The sequence below is a fragment of the Penaeus vannamei genome, chromosome 7, assembly GCF_042767895.1.
Source record: "Penaeus vannamei isolate JL-2024 chromosome 7, ASM4276789v1, whole genome shotgun sequence".
Classification (NCBI taxonomy): domain Eukaryota; kingdom Metazoa; phylum Arthropoda; class Malacostraca; order Decapoda; family Penaeidae; genus Penaeus; species Penaeus vannamei.
Window position 1 is genome coordinate 11,097,536 of NC_091555.1, and position 2,500 is coordinate 11,100,035.

The window sequence follows — 2,500 nt, forward strand, 5'->3', positions numbered from 1 at the left end:
CTAGTTGTTTTTAATCTGTTAACGTGCTATTTTTAACCTATTAACCTGCTGTTTTTAATCTGTGAACGTGTTATTTTCAACCTATTAGCTTGCTTTTTTAATCTATTTACCTTTTGTTTTTAATCTATTAACGTTCTATTTTTAACCTATTAACCTGCGTTTGTAACCTATCAACCTGTTGTCTTTAGCCTATTAACATGCAATATTTAACCTTTTAACCTGTTATTTTACAACCTATTAACTTGCTATTTTAAGACCAATGAAACTGCTATTTCAAACCTATTAAACTACTATTCTAAACCTATAAAACTGCTATCTTAAACCTATTAGCCTGCTATTTTAATACCTATTAACCTACTATTTCAAGACCCAGTAACCTGATACTTTAAAACTTATTAACCTGTTATTTTTGACCTGTTAACCTCCTATTTTAAGCCTATTAACCTGCAATTTAAAAAGTAATTCAGTGTGCTTGACATAATGTAGGTAATGACAATAAAACCGTTAATAGTAATTAGAATAATGGTAATGATATAGTGACATTAATGGTAGTAAGTAGGGTAATGATAATGATAATGAAGCTGATGATTATTTGAATAATAATAATAATATGAAGTCAATAATGATAATAGTAATTATTAGGATACTAATAATGATACAATAATAAATATGTTCCTGTTGATGACAGTAATGATGATAATTAAGCGTGAAAATAGTGATGATAAAAATAATGATAATGATATGAAAAATATCAATAGTACAATAATAGTAATGATAACAATGATGATAATAATAACACTAATGATAATAATTATTATAATAACAATATGTTAATAATGATAATAGTGCCAACAGTAATAATAATCATGACAATTATCATTATGAAAACAATATGATAATGAAAAATAATTACGATGATTTTATAAATGACAATATTATGATATCATAACATCTATGGCTAATAACGATATAAATAATGATAATGATAGTAATAACAATAATAATTATTATTCTTACCATTACTATCATGATCATAGTAACAATAATAATGATAGTAATAGTAATAATGATACTAATGATGATGATAATAATAATAAAATAATAGCAATAATGAAAATGATACTGATAATGATAATGATAATAACAACTGTAGTGAGTAAAAATATTAATAATAACAATATCAATAATACTCACAATGATAATAGTAATAACAGTAACAAAAATGATGATAATGGTAACAGTAATAATAACAATGAAAATAATGATAATGGCCTATCACGGGTGGACTACCGCAAGGCATATGACCTTGTTCCGCGGTCGTGGATGTTGGAATGCTGAGATAATCTAGATTTCTAATGCCATCAGGAAATTCACAAAAATAACATTAAAATCGACAACAATCTCGGAAAATTTAACATCAGAAGGGGATCTTCCAAGGCGATAGTCTTTCGCCATTGTAGTTTGTAACTAAGGTTCTTCGAAAACTAAAGGCAGGTTATGTTATCAAAGACGGAAGTGTAAAGTTGAACCATCTACTGTTTATGGATGACTTGAAAATATTTCGAAAGAGTGAAAGGGAGATTGGCAGCTCGGTTAAAACAGTGCAAATAGCAGTAAAAATATAGGAATGGAATTCGGGATAAAGAAATGTGGAGTAGTGGTGATGAAAACAGGAAAATTGAGTAAAGCAGATGTTTTTATACTACCAAATATGGAGGTGATTAAGGAAGTTGAACAGGATGGCCACAAATTCAAGGAAATGGAAATTAAAGACCCGTTTAAACGTGAACATTTGAAGGCAAGATTGAAAGTAAAGTCAAAATTAATTGGAAACATTTTGATAAAGGAAATAAATACATGCCCAATTTCCTTTTAAGATATGGAGTTGGTTTGCTGAAAAGGACAAGTGAAGAAGTTGAATGGATGGACAGATAACTAGGAAACGAATGAGAACGTATAAACCGCTACATCGAGGACTGGCGTTGCAAGATTGCACGCACCGAGGCACAAAGGCGGAGGGGGGCTCATTAGCTGCGATGAATGTATAAAAAGAGGACAGCGTGGTTAGTATGTAAAGCAAAGCAGAACCAATGCTGAAAGCTGCAAACATGAAAGTGGCTATCAAAACAGAAGAGTCTGTAAGCCCGGAAGAATTCAAAAGAATGCAGATCAGCAAAAGAGAACAAGCCTGGAAGGAAAAAGAGGAAGGGAAAATAAAATAATGCATAGACAAACGAGAAATGGATGAACGTTTTGATAAGGATAAGACCTTGGGATGGCTCAAAAACGGTGAACTGGAGGCTTGCGCAGAAACGTAAATATGTGCCGCACAGGACCAAACACAAAGGACAAAATACAAAAAAAAAATAATAAGACAAGATTCACCTCTATGTACATTATGTGGATAAAGGGGAGAGACTATTGGCCAAATCGCGAGCGAATTTAAAATGCCGGCCCAGCGAGAATATAAAAGAAAGCATGACAGCATTGCAAGGAGCAT